At 40.9% G+C, this 21,055-nt stretch overlaps 1 long non-coding RNA gene across 1 annotated transcript in view; it reads right to left on the bottom strand.

Moving 5' to 3' along the window:
• Nucleotides 1–542: 542 nt before the first annotated feature.
• LOC133275826 (uncharacterized) overlaps nt 543–21,055 on the bottom strand; it is a 43,092-nt gene continuing 22,579 nt past the window's right edge. Inside the window, exons 3-5 of the long non-coding RNA XR_009745691.1 lie at nt 7,100–7,163; nt 1,200–1,253; nt 543–1,118 (exon numbers count right to left, since the gene is read on the bottom strand). This is a non-coding gene — a long non-coding RNA (uncharacterized LOC133275826). The remainder of the gene's footprint in view (nt 1,119–1,199; nt 1,254–7,099; nt 7,164–21,055) is intronic.

Here is a 21,055-nt window from a genome sequence, read left to right as displayed (position 1 = left end):
AAATAAACGTTCTTGCATTAAGTTTGCTGAAACAGGACTACTTGAAATGTTCATGTCAAAATCAAAACCAAGCTGAACTTCTCTAGTTTAAAGCTTTGCTCCACAGCCAAATGGAAATACAAGCCTATTGTGCATGAATGAATTCTAGATTATTTGAGCTGGCTTACAAATTTACAATGAAAACCAAGCACTCCTGTACAAAAAGTAAGAATAGCATTTAAAGTTTCACAGGGAAAAAAAACTTTAATTCTGAAACTTAAAGCCAGCCTTTAGTATTTTTGGTTCTTTTTACTACCTCACAACAAACAGAACCCCTTGATTTTGCATAAACCAGTTGTATTTTCTACAGTCTGCATGACTGACAAGTTAAAGAAAAAAATAATCTTCAAATACATCAAGCTCAAAATAGAACTCTGGAGAAGAACATTTTTATATGGAAGTCATCAAATCATAAAGAAGAGTTTTTCACACTGTTGTCCTCCAGGGCTTGTAATGTACTTTGAGCAACTTTTCCAAGAGCAACATTGGTTCTGTTTGCAATTCATCTCTCCAGAGAGCATTTTTAGACTTGAAGAAGTGGCAGCAGGGGAAGAAGGAAAAAGACAAAAATGCGAATATATTTAAAACAGAGATTCTATAGGAATGAGACAGTTCAGTTTTGCATGCATGTATTTTAAATCTAAAGGAAGTCTCACTTACAAGGCAAAACCACTAGCGGTGTGAATTATATGACTCCAACTTCCTCCAGTTTGGCAGGGTGGTAAGAGCTCTGCGGAAGGCGGCCACTGTGGTTTGACTCTCACTGATAATAGCCAACCCTCCCTCCACCCCCTGAAAACTCAGCACTCTAAAAATAAGAAGGAAGTAAAAGGAGAGCCATTTCCTTGCCAACACCAGTAGCTGGGAGGCCTGGAATGATGCCATTAGATACCCTGCTATTTATTGCCCATTTCCACCCCATAGGATGCTTGGGGAAGTAGTTGCCAAAAGAAAAAAAAAAGAAGGGAGAAAAAGAAAGCTTCCCGTTTGGCTTAACATTTGACAGGACAAAGTCAGATAATTCGAGTTCTGCATTTTGCACGTTCTTACCCACAGTTGTTTTCCTCCAGAGGCTCCTTCTAAAAACAAACAAGGATTTTTATACATCAGTGCTTTCAAAGCAAACACAGGAAGTACCTTCTCCAGTCTCCTACACATACCTTCGTCCGTACTTTGCCTGCTGCTTCATTTTCTCTTCACTGGGCATTTTCATTCTGGCCAGCAGAAAAACAGGAGTGTTAAAATATATATATTCAGTAATTCCATTTCCTTCAGAAATTACTGTTTCATAGATACCAAAAGTTGTGCAAGTCACTTGTGATTTTAACAGTCTCAAATCAGAGATATGACTCCGGGGGAAAGTAAGGGGAAAGAGTGGGGAAAGAGCAATTTCTGAAGAATCATTAAGTCTATTATCTCCTCTCTGTCCAATTCAGAGAAAATTCAAACTAGTTTCCTACCTGACCAAAAAAGGTCATACCTGCTAGGCTAGAAAAGTGCCTCAGCATGTCCTCCTAAAGTTGTTCCACTTCATTTAAATTAAATGTTACTGAGGACCAAGACAGACTATCCCATAGTAGACCCAAGCTAGTCACCTCAGGGTCTCCAAAGCCTGAAGGAGTAGTTATGACTTACAAATTACATCAGAAATGACAATAAAATAGGGAAAAAAAAACTTTAAAAAAAAAAAAAAAATCGAGGCTGAAATCAGGTGGATGTCTGAAGACCTGTTTTGAACATGTCTGCTCCAACTGGAAGCTGGCTATGAAATGGTCCAGCATTTCTTTACTCATGTGAGAGGAACCTAACTTGCTTCAAACTTCATTAACCAGATGCACAGAAGCCTAGTATATGAGTAAGGGGAATGTCAAAATGTGTAGTTTTGAAGTTGCCAGATATTTTTCCTTAATTTTTCATACAAGTAAACTTATCGTAAAGACCTAACCCGAGTACGTAAATAGTTCCAGGTCACTCAAACTACACTCATGTAAGTTTTTGATTAATAAATAAACCACTTGTCAATTAAAAAAAAAAAAAAAATAATAAAAAAACAGCTGAGAAGGGAGGGAGATGACCAGCTTTCCAACCTCCTTGCAATCCTGGGTCAGTTCTAATACTAGCTGGATCTGGAATAGTCACATGGCTGCTATATCCTCCTTCATTCTTAACTTCCAAATAACCAAGTCGTAAAAATTTTTCATTTCTACAGCACAACACACCCTCTGACAACTATTTACTTCAGGGAACACAGTAGCCAGCCCTTTCAGGACAGCATTAATCCCTTCTGAGCTGCTGCAGCTGAGCAGTAGTGGACATCCCAGCCCTATGTCAGAGACCTGGGCAAGCTCCACACTCTCCGCCCTGGCCTCCTGACATAGCCTGGCTCCAACGCAGAAGGATAACCACCCAACTTCTCCAGCCAGGTCACCACTCTGAGTGAGGAGGACTGGGAAGAGTGGATCCTTCCTGACCCACAGCCTGTAAACAAGCTACAGTACAACAGACTGCATATGGTGGGAGTATGTGGAAATACATCATTGGGTCAGGGTGGGAACCTTGTAACCCTAAAAGTGTTAGCAGGACAGGAAACAACAACAAATTCTTTTGCATCAGGACACAGAAGAGCAGACAGAGTGAAAGACGTCTCTCTCCCCACCCACCCTCTGTAGGGAAAGAGGCATCCACACAGGACAGCCAAAAGCCCAGTAGTCAGAGCTCATAACGCTGAAGGAACAGCAACCTGAGAATCAAGACCTCATGTTTGGCAGACATCTCCTGCATTCCCAGGAAAAGCTTTACCCTCCAGGGTATTGGCTATTCTAAGCTCTCTGCTCTGGCTTTGTATAGAAACTGAGTGCCAGATCACAGAATATTTTCCACGCAAAAGTTTCATCCAAAGTGACAAGTTTCCATGAAAAGTTCTAATGAAAAAAATGTTGTCTGGGAAAATTCCTAGCCAGCTCTACTCTTCACGTTAAATCATGGCCACGGATTTACAGCACTTCACTCCACACATGCTGACTGGAGCCTAGTAAAACTGCACTCAGCTCTGGTTCCTCCTCCACCCCTTCTCTGGGACATGTAAAGTCTTGCATCCTTTGGGTCCTGTATAATCTCCTGGTCAAAAATGCGGTACTTTTGTGTGTGTGTGTGTGTGTGTGTGTGTGTGTGTGAATCAAATCCCATTATTTGTCAGGAGCAAAACATTGAGGCCTGAGTCTCTGTAAGCAGCCATACGTAGCTATTCTGCCTGCTGGGTTCATCTCAGATGCCAACCGTGGCTAAGACTTTACGATCATGGAAAGTTTTCTATTACTTGCAAAGGATTACAAGCAACTGAGAATTCTTCACTTCCTCCCTGCTGTTCCAGGAGAGCAGTGTCATCTCTTAAATAAGCAGAAACAGTTGAAACCAGCAATGAACCTCCCTCCAATGCAGTGCACAATATCATTGAAACTGCTTCTGTGAATTCAAATATTTGAATTGTAATTCTCAGCTTTAATAGAATTTCTGCCTGCATAGAAATTGAGTTTCTCTTTGCAGCTTTCAATACCGATTTCATGAGCAGTAAAGATCAGAAGTCAGTCTAGCCCTTTAGGTTTTTAGGAGGATACTTTCCTGCTCTTCCCAAAGCTTGCAGCCTTGCCATTCACAGTCCCATTATTTCCTTCTTTTCAAGGACAGTACTGAGAACTCAGCACAAAGCTATCTCCACTTACATGTCATCCATATTCTAAACTCTAGATCCATGTTAAATTTGGACTGAAGTACAACACAGTTGCCGTACCGGCAAGTAGGAAGTTATGAAGATCACTGATTTCTACTTGGCAACAAAGAACAGACGCTGAGGATTAAGCTGGCTAGAATTACATCATCTTCTATGCCAGCCAAGTGCAAGTACACGGGCAGTTCTCCTGGAGCAAGCCATGTGCAGTACTGCTGCTTCTTCACAGCAACTAGGTTTGCATGCTAAGCCTTAACCCTTATAGCTATTGATCAGTCAAGACACAGTATTGATCTGATCTTGACAAGAAGCAGCCAAATGAACTGTGAACACACAATCTCTAAGCAGAGATTTCTTCCTGACCAGGTATTAAAACCAGAATTATTCATTTTGAAATGTATCTCCAAACAATCAGCAATACATGTGAAACAATAGCCTACCTAGGACAGGAATATATACAGGAGCCATATGAGTATAGCATATAGCCAACACCACTAACTCTGCAGAGTTTCCTTTCTTTCAATGATCAAAGCTTGTGACACCAAAGCTTCAATCCAAATTCTCTCATCCTGCTAAATTCTGAGAAATCAGTGTCAATAAAGAAAAAGCTACTACGATATACATGCTAAAGATGTATATGATGATTGCAAGTGCATTAAGGCACCTCCCAGGTTCTGTGCAATAGAATAAAGCAATGAAGAAAAAAAAGTATTTTCCTTTAGGCCTCTTTTCCCTATATTGCAAAACATCAACTACTCTGCCGTCTTCTCCTCCCCTAACTGATAGAGCTCTGCACTTTTACAGTGTTTGTACTTGCTCTGCTTAGAATTCAATTTCCTCTGGTGATCTGCATGCAGGCAAATATTGCCAATGGCACTAATGTATATTTGTTCTTCTTGAATTGCATAGAGAAATATTGTTGCTATGTGGTGAGCACCAAACAATCCAGAAGTCACCTGACATCTTCCATCAAACATTTAGGAGTCATCAAACTTAATTTCCCCTTTGTGCCATAAAACGCCAAGAGGAAGCTTTAATAGATTGTATTATGTAACGGTTCTATAAAAATAGCAGGCCAGCACTGGAGCACTTCCTTCCTGAGGCCCAATAACCTATGCTGAAAGGATACACATTGGTTTCCCTGGCAACCATGAGAGATGACACTAGGGGGAAAACAGCAACAAAAGGACCATTTTTTGCTTAGTAAAATAAGGTCTGGCTTCAAGCTTGTGATACAGTGAATACAGAGTGCCTGACAGAGAGAGAACCGGTTAATAATTCTGCTCAGGTCCCAGTGACCTTGCAAGGCTGCTAATGCTTTTCATTTCTTTTTGTTCTGCCTATTAAAAAAAATAATAATACCAAAACCACAACAGAGAACTCACGTCAGCAAGGATTACAGTTTTAAATTTTTTTCCCATTAAAAAAAAGGAATAAAATTAAAGTTGAGGCAGCACCATGTTAGAGATTCATCTGTCCCACTAGCATTTCCACAAGGCATTCATTCTTCCCTCCACTTGCATAGATCACAGGATTTTCACATTTTGTTTTAAAAGACTCCTTTCTATTTCCAAGCTTAGTGCTCCATTGTCCAGCAGACAGCTGTTTTTAGGGCATGGCCTTTGCAAGTAACCAAAATCTAAACTCCCTCCCTAAAACACTCATAATGATACAACACTATGCTGAAGGCACAACCCAGTGGGCCAGAATACTTAACAACAAGGTTGTCACCCTTGCCTTATTCAGTCCTGCCACAGCCCCCATGCTCCCCAGGGAGCCAGGCAGAAAAGTGGCAAAAATGCATTCAGTCCAACTGTATGGGCTGCTAGGTTCCTTGTGGCATAACCACACAAGCTTATTCTTGTCACCTTCATCTTCCCCCAGATGATTTTTAACTCTGACTTGCTGCATCAACTCCTGCTGAGGCAATTCCCTCACCAACAAGTTGCTTTTTCCCCTTGCCTGTCAAACCTTTGGCATATTTGGGTATTATATAGTGCATAACAGCAGTGGCAGTGAGCAAATATGAATGATTCTGCAAGTAAGGAAATAAAAAAAAAGAGAAAAAAGTGTTTGTTTTCTCTAAAATCTAGAAAGCAGCTGTCTACGGCTCATTTTCACCCTTTCTGAAAACTCCCTCCCTTCTCGTCAGTTAGTAAAAAGGGAGGAAGCACATTTGAACAGGATATGCAGTGGCACATAACTCTTACACTGAGCAACTCTACCATCTTGAAGTGATCCTGGGCTCCTCATGTAAGTGGGAGAAATATCAGACGCACTGCAGAAGGGGAATCCAAGGAACAGAGAGACCGGGCGATATATCCACAGTACCTCATTAGTCCATAGCAGCAGGAGGAGAAATGCAATCCAAAACCCATTCAAAGCCATTTCTACCCCTCAGCAGTATCTTTATCATGGACATATCTTACAGGCAACAAATAAAAGCATTGGCTAGGGCCACAAAGGTGCCTCTGAAATGGTGTATCACTTTCCCCCTCATCTGTAACAAAGTCTCTCTTGTGCTGTTAAAGCAAAGCTTTTCCACACAAAACATCTTAATTCTTCTTTGCGCAACAGTTCACATGTGCAAGCCGCTACTTCATTTGGCATCACCCCTCACATCAAATAACTATTTTACAGAAGAAGAATGGAGAGGTGCATTACACAACATGTATTCCACACACAGGGGCTCTAACCTGACATAACACCTCGAAGGCAGGGTAACAGCATGCTAGAGGTAACAAGAATTTCAACCTCCTGACAGCCTTTAAGAAATTTTCAAATCATTAGCATGCCCAAGAAGGCATTTAGTCAAGACAAGCAATATTAAAGAGCACGTAACAGCACAGTTTGGTTTTGGTTTAGATTTGGGTTGGGAATTTTTTGTTGTTTCTGGCTGGGTGGGGAAGGCTGTTGGCTGGTTTGTTGGGGTGGGGGAGATGTTATGTTTTGTGTCATTTTTAAAGGGACACAAATTTCTATCACTATCCCACATCACTCAAACACTCCCATTTTAGTATGTAACATATTGCTAAAAATTATATTACCAACAAATCCAAAGTAAAAGCAAATCCAAGTCCCATATAGACAGTCTCTAACCTACAGTGAACCCTATAAGGTTACAATATTTATTAAATAAAGCAAAGGGTGAATTAAAAAAACCCTCTGTAGCTAAATCAATGAAATTTAATTCATTTCTAATTTGGTTGGTATTTTTAATAATGAAGTCCTCTCTGGCTACCTCAGTCTTTCTATGCCTGAAGTTTTCTGATATATTTGCGGCAGGCTATACTTTAAACACAATATATACAGACTCCTCCTGCAAAATAACCTTACTGTATTCTTTTACAGTGGTTTCACAAGGCTACAGGAGAGGTGATGCCTCAGTCAGGACCCATCCCTGTTCCAGAAACAAACACAGTCAATGATTTTTTATTTATGGCGCCACAGATTCTACCACTCTGCTTTTAACATATGCTGACATCAGACCAAGTTACTTTTCACTACATCAGTATAAAGACAGAATAACTTCCCTGTAATTATGTGGCTTAATATCAGGCTAACAGCAAATCTGGGGCACAGACTTTCAGACAACATTTTAAAACAAGATCCTTGCCACTTGTGATTGCAAAAAAACCTGGGGAAGTTCTGAAAGAAACATTAGGCTGGTAAACCCAGGTATCCTGGCTGAAATGCCAGTTCTGGTCATTATAGTTCAACTTTTTTAAAGTATGTCTTTATTCTTCAAGAGGATATTTGGATAGTCCTCTTCATTTCCTTTTGGAAGCGAAAAGGTGTTTGCTGTGGCTGTATTTCAGCTGGGGATTAAGTCACTCATATGTGTTACCTACTTCACAGGGTCACACCCATTCCTCCAGACCTGTTCATATTGGGTGAAATCCTCCCCTATGCTGAAGGCCAGCATGAGGCCAAGGCACTGCAGAATTATTTAAGGGATTAAACGGGATTTGAGAGGTATGTAGCCACTGCAGCTGGATAAATTTTCTTCACAATGATTTAACTCTGACACACTGACCCTTTCAAATAAATGTGTGAGGCCTTTCTGTAGTGTCCAGTTCAGATGGAAACTGGTGAGAAACAAATACTTCCACCACTTCCAAGGAAGTTTCATGCACATTCTCTTTGCACTGGGAACAGGTCACTGGTGCAATGCTCTGTGGCTCCGTCCTAAGGCTAGCTCTGACACGTCCCCACAGTAAGATGGCAACACACCATAAGGAAAACTGTCACAGTAAAGTTCAATCCCATTAAATCCAACTGCTCAAGCCAACAGGGCATTCCCCAACCGCATACGGCACAGAGCCTCCAAACTGTGCAGCAGCAGCAAGGCAGCCTGGCCTGGAGATCAAAGCACGGAAGAGCCCAGCGCCATCACAGTGCCATAGCAGTATGATTCGCATGTTCACTCCAAGCTCACTCGGTTCCACAGTTGGCAGGTACGGAGGCAGATGGGGTAATTGCTTACGTGTTTAACAGCTCCTGCTCCTAGCTGCAAGCACTATCAGGGAGCTGCCAGCCAAGCAGCTGAATTTGCTGACTATGTTGCAGGCTTAACTTAGGCAAAAAACCCTCCATCTATCAGAAATGGTTCGCTCGCTGCTCATCAGGCAGCTACTAACAGTGCCCGCTCGTGCTCCTGAGAGTGTGCCAACGCACACATAACTTACTGTGGCCCAGTTACTTAGTTACTATGTTAATTAAGCACCTAAGTAGGTAGTACTTTAACATGTCAGGATTTCAAAAGGCAAGATGAGCTCACTAGGCATTTCCACTTCCGAGTCACAGCAAGCAGCACAGGAATAATGAAGCCAGCTACAAACACCACAAAAATGTAAGCCTCAGAAGACAGCCTGTTCATTTGATATAAGATAAGAGTCCAATGCTGTTTGAATGTTTAGGGCAAAGCAAACAATATATCTGCTTCAAAATATTTTAAGACAATAAAGGCAAATTAACAGTGAGAGATTTAACCCTACAAAATTACCACCAGTGTATATGAGACTACACAAATATAAGGAATATGCAATGGTACTGAAGCAAACTGGAGGGGGGAGGGGGGGAGCAAAACAGACATTTGAAAGCATGCCAGGGCATGTTAATATTGCCTATTAGAGCGTGCTGAGCTTGCAGTCACTAGTAACTGCATACTACCCTGGATATACACTGCTAGAAGCAGACTGTTAACATTTAACCAGGACACTGGGGCCGCAGTGTTATCTTATTGATAGCTGTGGAAACCTGTATGCGTTCCTTGGCTTCAGGTTGCACCTACTCAGTGAATGAGAAGAATGGGTTCAACCTGTAAGATCCAGGCACTCTTGGAAAACGACACAAGCAACTTCCTACCGCTAGCTAGGTCTGGATTGCAACAAGTAGTGTAGTACTGATCCTGGCAGTGGGAATAGGAATTAAAGACAAATATTTTGCATTTGCAAATTACTAATTTTCCCATCTATACAACACTGTAAATTTTATCATCTAACTCTTCTGATCACATCAGCTGGAATATGAGCCCCATAGGCAGCTGAAGCCTTTGGTATTTTTAAGTTTAAGAGAAAGCAAGCTTTGAAAACAAAATAAATTTGGATTAGATACTAGGAAGAAGTTCTCTACTAAGCTGGTGATGAGGCGCTGGCACAGGTTGTCCAGGAAAGCTGTGGCTGCCCCATCCCTGGCAGTGTCCAAGGCCAGGGTGGACGGGGCTTGGAGAAACCTGGTCTAGTGGAAGGTGTCCCTGCCAGTTGCAGGGGGTTGGAACTGGATGAGCCTTAAGGTCCCTTCCAACACAAACTTTTCTATGACTCTATGATCAGGTCCTGCAAATTTGCATCTTGATTCTTCTACAGTAAGCAGCCTCAGCTGTTTAAAGCATGTAATATTTTCTATTTTGGAGAAAGAGGTTATGCATGAAAATAAAAAGACCTATCATGTTGTCTCAGAACAAAACATTTGTCCCAACAGCCTGTCCCCTAATAGTAGTGGAGAGCAGATATCTAAGAAAGAGCAGAACTGTGTGCGCACATACAATACCTCCCTGGCAGTCTCCCAGAAGCCAACCATTTGAGGATCAGAGACTTCCTGTACCAGACTTCTTTTTATCTGTTTAGTTGCCCTCAGTTAATTTCTCTTTCATGAAACTGTCCAGTTGACCCTTGTACCCATAAAGCACACTATCTGGTTGCTTTAAAGTGGGTAGACAGGTATCCATGGTATGTGAGTCAGCAGCATTTTACTGCTACTGAAGGGAGGAAAATACAAACCAAGAGCTTTTGCAAGACTGCATGCTTAGCAGCTCCTGATTTCACCACCCCCCACCCTCCCACCCCCGATACAGGCTACAGAATGGAATCAACAAGCAACAACAGAGTTCAATAAGGCAGGCTAAATCTATACATCTAGATGCTACCCAGTTCAGAGGGTCATGGCAACTGGGAGCCTGAAAACAGCTCAGGATTGAGGGTTTTTTAACCAGATAGCTAAATTCAGCCTCTTAAGTATCTTAAAGCAAGAAGAAGTTTGCAGGTGCATCCCTATTTAAAGTGCTATAAAGGAGACTCTGCAAGATGTTTTGAAGAGTAACACCCAGAAATTATTTTCTTAGCTCCAAATCCATGCAGGGGAAAACAGCAACTGAAACCATCAAATAATAATCTTTAATTAGTCTTTCCATTAGAAACTTGTTGTGGTGGCACATTAAATGAAGACAGAGAAAGAAATGAGACAGCACAGAAACACTTCAGACACACTACCATGATTTCGAAGCCAAAATTCCACTGATTTTCATCACAGCAAGACAGATCTTGTAAGACTAAAAATAAATCCACAAGAAGCCTCAAAGCAAAAGTTACTGTCTCCTGGCACTTCTGAAAGATTTACCCAGAATCCTCCTTACCGTTGTGCCAGCAAGACTTGCACTACTCAAGTCCTACTTAAGTATTGAAAAGAGCCTTTAAATGAGATTGAAGGGAAGCAAAGCAACCATGCATATCGCTTGTATGGAAGCGAATTCTGCCATCTGGGCCAAGCACAAAAACCAGTCAGTGCTTGCATCTGTTCAGTGGATCACCTTCTGTTACTGTGCGAAGTAGATGAACAAAGTTCCTTTCCCTCTGGAGGCTTTTCGACAGTGAAACTGGAGTGCATATATCACCCAAAGGTAGTTTTCCTACCATGAAGAATTATTATCCCTGTTTTACAGATCCAAAATGAAGCAGAGAAGATGGTGGAACTTGCAAACTTAAAAAGCCCCCTAAAAAAAAAAAAAAAAAAAAAAGAGCTAAAAGTATCTCTGAATGGGAGCCCACAGAAGGACAGAAAGATTCCCGAGGACCACTGTTTTATTCACTCTGCATTGAGCAACCATAAATCAGAAATGGACAATCCAGGTCCAAAACCAACTAGACCGTTAGAGAAAAAACAAGTCACAGACACTTAATGAGATACTCCTAACACAAGCATGCATGCAACGAGAAAAAAAACCCTGACAAATCACCTAGCATCTTCCATCTCTCGCACAGAAAATAGACAGAGATCTTGCTTGCTGGCTGCAAAAGGACAGAGAAGAAGGTCAGGATTTTATCCTGGCTTTGCATGAGTGCACACTTCATTCTTGGTAGGGAAGTGATTTACACTTTCCAGAGACTTCAGAAAGGAATTCTGTCCAAGCCATCCCAAGCACTGTAAGGATTCCTACAGCACGTATTCCAGGAATACCATCTCCTTGCATGCCTCCAAGAGCCATGGACAAGCCCTCCACAGGCAGATCCACTGCTTAGGAATTCACGCTTTCTAAAAGTAGAAACCCTTAGCCCTGCAAGCATACCTCACATTAGTTTCTGTCACTGGAACTGTTGAGGAGCCTGCCACTTTCAAGGCACATTACTGTGAAACTCCCTTAAAATAAGAAGATAATGGGAAAATCCAAAGAAAGAAAGAGTAACATTCCTCTTCTTGTTTGTTTTTTGGTTGATTGTTTTTTTTTTTTCCCCTCAGAAAGTATACAATTTGTAGCAAATGCTTTATTTTTCATAAGTGCTTCAATAACATCTCCTATGTGTAGAAACAGTTCCTTTCTCTCCAAGAGCCCATAGTGCTGCTAACACAGGTCACACTCAGGTAATAGCTGTGTTTTGCATATAATCCTTCACTCCCATGAATACAGCGCTGCTCAAAACTGCTATTCAAGAGCACTACACGGAATACATAATGCAGCTCACCCATGAGGGAAGACTAGCTTTACAAACACTGAGGTCTTGAACAGTTACACAACCAAACCTACAGTGGTCTTCTAGTGCAGTTTATGACAACACAGACTTATGGACTGAGCATATCACCATATTCTTTACTGTAGCAAAGATTAAGACAAAATAGTTGCATTTGAAACAAGGGCACTGTAATAAGAACCATTAACCAAAATAATAAATTTTATTAAGCTAAACTATTCGCTTCAGTTTTTAAATAATGAAGATTTTCTGAATTTGGTCCTAGCTAAAATGCAAAAAAAGCTCCATGCTCTTCACTGCTCCTGAGTATAAGCTGTAGCGTCAAGTTCTGCGGATCCTGTGCTGTTGGCTGTTGCTTCCTTCAGGCAACTTCTGCAGGGAAGTTAATTCTGTTTCTGAGTCACATCTCTAGGCCTCTTTTTGCATGTTTGCTGTTACGCCGCCAGCACATCAAGGCAAACATTTGGAATAAAGCCTTGGGTGCAAGCCACATCTGTTGTTGAATGAACAAAGCCAATGTTAAAAAAATACAATTAATCATGCCTCAAGGTATAAAACAACTGTCGGTTTTGGCCAAAGGAAAAAAACCACTCAGCCCCTCACTGTAGCCTCTCATTTTGGAGAGATACCTGGCAAGAAATACTGCTGCTGTCTGAAGCACTGATAAAGGCCAAAGGCTGAACTCAGCTAGGGGACCAGATAAGACATTGGTCTGACCTAGCAAATCTCATCCTTTGTTCATCGTGCTTCCTGGGGATGTGAAACAGCTCTTCCCATTCTCTCTAAACCCAGATTAATAGGGTGATGGCTTCAGAGCCTTTCAATTGACAATAGCAGGAGGAAAGACTGACCTATAGTAATAGGCTTTAACAAGGGTACTATCAGCTGACACAGGAACCCATATATTGGCTTATTGAGAACATTCCTCCCACACAAAATAGCAATAATTTGCTCCTTCACATGCAACTCTAGTAAAGCTTTAATACCTCCTATATCCAGGTTCCTAATTAGAGAGAGAGAGAGACCACAACAAAAAAATCCAACAACAAAAAACACAACCAGAAAAGCCAACACCATCCTGAAACGGCCAAGCTACAAGACAGGATGGGGGCAAGAGGTTAGTTTTTCAGCTCTAACCCTCTCATGAGTCTTATCTGATCTCAGTGCCCAGTAAGTATGTGATACCACATGACAATTCTCAAGTACAACACTGAAAAAGAGGCAAAATAATGTTGCATAGGACAGACTGTGCAATTACAGAATAACAAACAGCTGGCACAGAGCACACCAGTAGGAACAGATGCCATGGAGAGCACTGATGTTACACCATCAGAAAAAAAAAAAAGCGGTGCTATAGAAGCATTCTGGGGCAGTGGAAATGGCATAATCAAGCTGTAATACTAAGAGTAAAAATTATTTGCACTTTTTCTTCCAGTTGTTCCCACACTCACCGTCTAAGATGAACAGAACACTCACAATAAGGTTGTGGTTAGGGCAAAAAGTAAACCCTCAGAGAGAGAATCTCTGAGACTGTGCTGGACATTTACACTGTAAGAGTAGTAAAATATTTTGCACCTGGTTATGAACATCACACACCTTTGGAAGTAAATATGACTAGCCTGATTTGGGACTATCTGGGAGAGAAAAGGTTCAACAACTGTAGGAAGACATTTTTTTGGCATGGTAAGTATTGCAAATGAACTCTAAATTCCATCAACTTATTTGCACAGTTCTCACAGAAACAGCTCTCATCTTTATTTTGGTTCCTTTATTTTCAGCATTTGTCTGAATAAATTCTGTATGCTTAAATAGAGCAATACTGACAAAGATTGGTGCAATATTCTGTGGCACCCTACAGCTGGATAAGGAACCCTCTCTATGATCCTTCTAAGAATTCCTCTGTGTAATTCAACAGGCTTATCAAATATTTCTAGTTATTCTTTCGTGGTCATAAAAGCAGAAAAGAAAATAAAGAGCAAACAATTTAAAAACTACAGCTAGAATAGACACCTGAAGTTGTTCATGGGTTTTAGACGAAACACATAAGAGAGACTGTAAAACTGCCTTGCTAGTTTGTAGTGTTCCACCCCAATACCTTCAGAATGAGGAAGAAAATAATTTAGCTCTAGACCAGAAGATGTGTGTGTTTAGGGACTTTGTGGAGTTTTTCCTTCTAAGGCCCAAAAAAGAATTCTTACTGTAAAGGATGCTTCATAACCTACAGATCAGTCAAGCAGACAAATATACAATGTCCACCATGTTTTATGGCAGTTTCTACCAGAATATATGGTAGCAATAGTCTCTAAGATTTCAAGATTACTGGATTTGAATCCCACCAGTGAACAGTTGGTCTTTTCCAAGTAAATCACAAATGTACCTCCTTTCACAGTTTGTCCAGGAGCAGGCTTGAATGAAGTCAGTGAAGAGTCCCATACAGTGTATTTGCCTTTTTAAAATGTCTTAAATGTCAGTGGGGATCCCAGCAATTATTCTTGGAGATAGGTATTTTCCCCAAGCACTTTTGCTGCTTTAAACAAAGTTGTTGTGCCCTCCATTTTTGCTCAACTTTGGTATTCAAGTAACAAAACCCTCAGATTTATTCTCAGCTCAAAACCATGAGATCCAAAGGAAAATGGCTAATTTCACATAGTTTTGATACTGAATCATATGGTAAAGCTAGGCTCACACAGTACTTTTTAGGACAACATGTTTACCCAAAACTGGATAAACAAAAATCTGTGAGGATTTCACCCACAAGTGCATTTTTAGAGTTCATTCTTGGCACAGATGGGGACAACTCCCGTCAGCTTGAATGGAAAACTCACCTGTTTATGCCAGGACTAACTTTGGTCTCTAGCATCCGCAAACATATGGCAGAGGACCTGTTTCCCCACAGCTAACTGAAGTTCTACACCTTTGTAAAGTCACTTTTGACGAGGTACACAGCAGGAAAACAGCCATCCGTCAGGATGTGGGCTAGTTTGTTTTCAGGGATATTCAATATGCAGCAGACACTGTGCCATATTTAAGAAATAAAGAGCACTGCTTCTGTCCATCGTAAGGACTTGTTTGGAATTATAAAGACATATGGTATTTTTAGAGGCTGAAACAAACATACTGACTCACACTCACCACTGCCAATTGAGAATAAGGCACATTTACTGATGTAACCAATGTTCCACTTCAATCCGCTTTCCCATCAAACCTCAACATTTTATTTTAGCTGCAAAAAGGTTTATTAAAACCCTGCAGCCACATGATAATTCTCTCAACTGCGAAATGTAATAAAATGCTTAAAAAAATAGAAAAAAGCAGTCCCAATCCTTTTAAAAGTCACCCTAACCTGTATTCAGCAGTCCACTGAGTTCCTTTCTCATGATGCTGTTCCAGTGAAAAGAACAACGGTCGTTTCTCCAATTTGTCTTTTTTCTATAGACCCAAAATCAGGAAATAGGGGGTAATATCTCCAACTCTATCACCAAATGTAAAGTCAGGCAAGTTACTAAACACTTTGTGGATTCATCTTACTGGCAGATAATAATATGCTTACTACAACAGCATCTTCACCTTCTTCCTCGCAAGCTCAGTTTTTCTATTGTGTAAGAGTCAGACACAGCTGACAAGCACATAGAAGCTCACCTACCCATTTCAGCAAGAGCTTGAATCTTAAATCCTAGTGCTTATGCTGGGGGGGGGGTAAGCTTTTTAGATGGAAGATTATAAACATGTTGCATTTATCACTTGGTTGCAAAGATACCTCTTAGACATGGAATGAGAATATCTTTGCAAGAAGTTATCTATACTGGGGTCTTCAGGCCTCTCTAAATGTTTCACTGCTCCCAGCGAAATGCAGGCAAGTGAATGACAAGTTACTTTTCTCTTAGATGACAGCAAACAAAAAGCACAGGAAAAGATTTATACTGCAGTGAATCATATGCATATTTTGACTGGTGGAAGCTCTGCCAGAGAATGGAAAGAAAGATTAATTTAGTTGGTTTATCCCTTCCTTGAACTTCCACTCAGACTAACAGAGTGCCTTCTCACAAAGCCTGCCCACATCCTGGCTGCCCTCCAGGGAGGCACTGGGGTGTGCAGGCTATGTATCAGACAGCACTTTGTCCTTGCCAGGATGTGGTCTGCCTTTGTAACAAGGCCTATGCAAATGGAGCCTGTGAGCCCTTGCGGCCGACTGTGGCAAGCACCGCTTGTTCCTTCACTAGACAGAAATGAGCTGTAACTACCTAAAAGCAGAACAAACAATATAAGAAGGGAAAACATCCAGATTTAATCAGATTAACGATAACGGCTCTCCTGAGGAAAGACTCCCTGAAGAGGAGAATTCAGGGAGCAATTAACCACATTTCTAGTTTGTGACGTGCCACACAGTGAAAAATACAAGTCTGTAACTTCTCTCGTAAAAGTATCTGGGAGGACTATTAGCTTCGCAGAAGGCGGATTAGGTCACAGCACAGTCCTAAATGTTTCATTTTGTTTTGCATCCCCAGCATCCTGCTAAAAATAAAAGCAACAGAAAAAAAAATAAATCTGTGCTAGGCTTAGAAAGAAATGTGCAGTTGAACCACCAAGAAGGCCACCATTCCTCCACTGCACTAAACACTCTTTACTCATCTTGAACCCTTATTTCTGCCCCTTTAGCCTGGAACACGACTTCAGAAAAACTCTCATAGCAAATTGCCATTGCAAAGTTAGTATTAAAAGAAGAAAAATGAACAGCAAGGAATTCCTAGAGTTCTTCCACAAACTTTCACACCTTAGTCCTCGTAAATGTATGATCTTGGGAAAAAAGATCAAAATCATTTCTTTCTACTGTGTTATTTTTCAGGGATGCAGGACTCCATTTCTAAAAGCAGAGAGATTAGAGTGACTAAAACCTTAACTACTGATACTGCACTGGAAGAATGGGTGCCGACAGCAAGCTCTTAGCAGCAGATGTAGATTTTGTCAACTGTATTCAGATTAAGTCAGAATCAAGAATCCCATGAAAGCTGCAAGAAACAAGGAGCAAGCCAGACTAGCCTCATTCATTAATGTCAGAGAACCACCTCTATCTATGTATGGACTCCATCACCTCCACTAGAGAAAACAGGTTCAAGGGACTGATGGATTCAGATATATCACATTTGGATAGTGGAACAAACTAAAGCAAAGTTGTGTCCAAGACTGTACAACTGACATGGAAATACACACCTCTCAAAACCACTGAGCTGGTCAGCAAATTAAGTGTTGGGACTAAAGTTTTAAAGAGCACAGCTACTTCACTTTCTTCACAGATCTCACACCCGGGACAAATTCTGAAGAAAATAGAAAGTAGAATAGTTAAATATGCTGAGCCCACAGTATTTGCAGCATCCTCAAGTAAACAGACTCACATGCCATCCTGACCCCACAGTAGAAGAGGTTTGAGGCCACTTTCAGTCGTTTGAGGCCTTTACAGTGAACTTGAAATTAGCAATGAACTTGAAATTGCCACCTCTCATACACCAAGCCATAGTACAGAAACTAATAAATTTTGCGCCATTCCAGAAAGAAAATGCTGCTGTGTGCAACTCTCGTTAATCCATAAGCTTCTCAGAGAATAGCATCAGTAAAAGCTCCCAACACCAAACAGAGGTCAGTTTGCAAACCCAGTGCCAGTGAGTTAATCAGATTTGAACCTCTGGTCAGCTATTCCCTTTCTTTGGGAAAACTGAGGACTGTTTCTTCCACACATTTTTAAATGGAGATTCACTGCCTGCCAGGCAGAGACAGACTGTAAACTGCATCCAAACAACACTGACAACATCCACCATTATCACCAGGCTCTCGGCACCACACAGCCACCTCTACCTGGTTTGGGAAAGTACTTCTCTAGCCAAAAGGTCTAGGGCGCAGCAGAGGGGAGACCCTCAGTACAGAAGAGGCTCAATGGCACTCCTGGTCTTCACTTACTGTTCAGTCAATGGTTTGGGATCTCTTTGTGTGCTAAGCACTCTTTGCCTGCACTCTGTGAGCAAACAGGCAAGTTACAGCAGAAGGTCAAGTCAGAAATGGATACAGCAAAGGCTAATGTTATTTCAGGGCACTTGGAATCAGTGCATTAGGAGCTATTGTGACAAGACATCCAGCCAAACCGCCTTTTCCTTTTCATCTCTATTATCAGCACTGGGGTCATATGATATACCAGAAAAACCTTCCAAAAGAATTCATTTTAGGTTTCTAAATCTTACTTATGTACTTACAAATCACCTGTGCCTGTCCACAAAGATTTCAATTTTGCAATACCACTTTTTTATGTTACAGCACAATCTCCAGCAACTTCTTGCTTCATATTCCATTTCACATGTTTTTCTCTTCCCAGAGCACCACCATTTCCCCCAGCCAATTCCATTCCTCTCCTAATCTAGATGGGGTTAAATTTACAAAGTGTTTTTATCCTAATTACAAGCCTTTCAGCTAGTACCTTTGTCTGAGCCTCAGCAGGAAATGATATGCAAAATACACTTTCATGCATCTGACATTCCCCAAAACTACCGGTCATATAAATTCTGCCAATTTACTCTAATTAAAGCTAAGCAGTGTAGTGTGTGCTTAAACAGTCAATCTGTCTTGAAGTAATTATACCTGAAGGCAGGAATACATCAGAGTTTCCTTCTCTTGGAATTAAACTCAGATGGGCAACTGAGAAAAAGTCGAGGGACTTTTGCTAATGATTAAATCCAAATCACATCTCCTTTCAGTGTTCTTACCAAGTACAAGCTGCTGCATGGATGCTGATGGATTTGTGGAGGAAGGAGGCAGATGGTACAAGGCACTTGTCAACACTGCACTGCCTACACAAGGCACTCTTGGACACCCATTGGTGCAGAGCCTTACACTCTGAAGCAATGCTTTAGGGAGTCAAAATGAGACTGTCGAAGACATGTACCATACACTATATTCACTACCACTGGTAATATTTCAGACAATTCTTAGTGGTTTGTTTCATTTTTAAGGTAACCACTGCCCTCTTTGGAAGATCTGCTTAATTCACCTTTTTATCACCTATTTCACCTATTATCAATCCTGACCACCAGCATAAAGATGACAAAAGCCCTCTTCCAAATCAGATGCTGAGAGGCTCCCTCTCCCTTCGGATGTTCTCATCAAATCTTTGCATTTTCTTCTGGCTTCTGAGCCAAGTATAGGGACTACCAGACTTCCCAACAAGTTCTATTTTTAAAGGGGCATCTTAGACAGAAAAACACCTGAGAAATCTCACATTTTGATGTAAGCAAATATGGGAGAAGAGCCATCAAACAGAGGTCCTAGTGGGCAGGAGAATGTTAAAGGCCCACCTTCCATACTGTAATATCAGAGACACCTCTCATATCTTGATGGTCCTTTAGAAAAGACCTAAGATGACTTCTAGAAATGGACAAAATTGATTCACGTAGAAAAAGATGAAGAATTTGCATTGCTCCATCCGTATCCTTCTTCCTGCTCTCACATACAGAGCAAGAAGAACAGAACGCAAACAGAGAATAAGAGAAATCATTAACCACACACCACATTTACACAAGCATATTTTCTGTGCCACTCAACAGCACACAGCTCCAAATTTACACCACTCCCAACACAGTGCTCAGAGACTTAGTCAGAAGGATGCTTACTTTGGCCCTCTGGGAGCTGAGAAATCTGTATTTATCTTTCTGGGATCTGATGAGCCCATCCTGTCACACGGGAAGATGATTATGAATGACAATGCAATGAGTAACTTTCTAAACAGGCTAAAAAAAAAATCTGACTTAAATATTCTGCTTAGATTTTCATCCTTTACTGGCTCACTAATGTGGTGCTAAGATTCCTGAAAGGAGAAGGACAGACTAGTAGAAGACAGTCTGCTTCATCAGGGACCAAATTTGCTGCCATTCAGGAGATAACAATACCAACCTATAAAAGCTCATATAGATAAATCATTAAAAGATTAACTGAAGTCCAGATTCAGCCTTCAAGAACATAATTTGAAAGATGCAATAAACTACAGAAGGAAAATCCAAATGACCCATGCAGCTTTTATCTGTAAGCTATCCATGATATGTCCATCCTCAAAACAAACAGCTTTCTGTCAAGCTTAAACTTGTATTCCTCTACAAGAAGAGGTGAAACTATGTCCCATCCCATTCTCCCATTAAATATCTTCCCCATTTTAACACAATCATTATTTTATTTTAGCTATAATAAAATATTTGGAGGGATACCTATCTAGGAGCCAGTATTCTTTACTCCTCCATTACAATAAAATCCATCTATACTCATCACAACAGGCTAGTTCTTTCTATCCTTGTGAACCTGGCCTTTTCCAAAACACTAGAAATAGATCTCTTCAGGTGCACCTAAAATAATCTGCTGATACTCGTCTAGTAATATTTTGGGATTTCAAAATGCAAGCCTAAACATTGCAGAAATCATTCTATGACAGAAACCACTATTTACTTTGTGTTCTGTTAAAATACATTTAGGAGATTAAGCTGCTAAAATACTCAGGGAAGGGGGTTAGGGGGAAGACAAGGGGGTGATTCTAAAAGTTGGTTTGGCATTACAAAATGTGCAGTATTGGGCACAGGAGAGGTGGGAAGAAACAATATCAAACAACACAGTTGCCCATCATTGGAGTAGGCAAAGCAGGATCAGCTGCTTTTTGCAGATATTTTGTTGTGAGGGATCTCACAACAGAGTCCTCCAGACTGCTTTTTCCATTCCAGTCTCACTGTGAAACATTGGTTGCAGCATGGCAATACAGTTATCGGTGCAATTTATGAAGACACTCAGCTGTAAAGTCAGCAGAGGCAGTAACTTCACTTCACTTGGTTTTCCTATCAGATCTTAGTGATTTCAGATGACTAGTGATCACAGGATCTTAGTGGTTTCAGGAATAGGTAGGTATGTGTCTGCCCTAGCAGAGAACAATTTTAGGACACTAAACTTCTCTCCTGAAATATCTAGTTTATTTTAGCCCAGTTAAAACCAGAATAAACTGACTTTTACCATTAAACCTGATTCCAGTAGCCTA

Source organism: Pezoporus flaviventris, unplaced genomic scaffold (genome assembly GCF_033815535.1).
Source record: "Pezoporus flaviventris isolate CSIRO_AGI_PZ_B2104156 unplaced genomic scaffold, CSIRO_AGI_Pfla_v1 ptg000002l, whole genome shotgun sequence".
Lineage (NCBI taxonomy): Eukaryota > Metazoa > Chordata > Aves > Psittaciformes > Psittacidae > Pezoporus > Pezoporus flaviventris.
The sequence above is the reverse complement of the archived record's forward strand: the minus strand, read 5'-3'. Positions and strand labels throughout refer to the sequence as shown.